This window comes from Octodon degus, unplaced genomic scaffold, assembly GCF_000260255.1.
Source record: "Octodon degus isolate 3935 unplaced genomic scaffold, OctDeg1.0 scaffold00121, whole genome shotgun sequence".
Lineage (NCBI taxonomy): Eukaryota > Metazoa > Chordata > Mammalia > Rodentia > Octodontidae > Octodon > Octodon degus.
This window is the reverse complement of record NW_004524697.1, coordinates 1109229-1109453: the sequence shown is the minus strand read 5'-3', so window position 1 is coordinate 1109453 and position 225 is coordinate 1109229.

Sequence of the window (225 nt, the reverse complement as noted above, 5' to 3'; positions counted from 1 at the left end):
TTTCAGCTACTCCAGGAAAACAGAAAATATTGTGAGTTTTAGAAATAAAGATGATCTCTCACTGATATCAATAGTTCCTAGTCTAAGAAGCCAAGGTTCTGAGCCTGGTGGTGTGATACAGACATGTAAGCCCTGTACTCTGGAAGGCTGAAGCAGAAAGACAAGTTTAAGCACATTCGGTACAATTTAGCAACCTACAGTGACCTTGTCTCAAACTAATACATG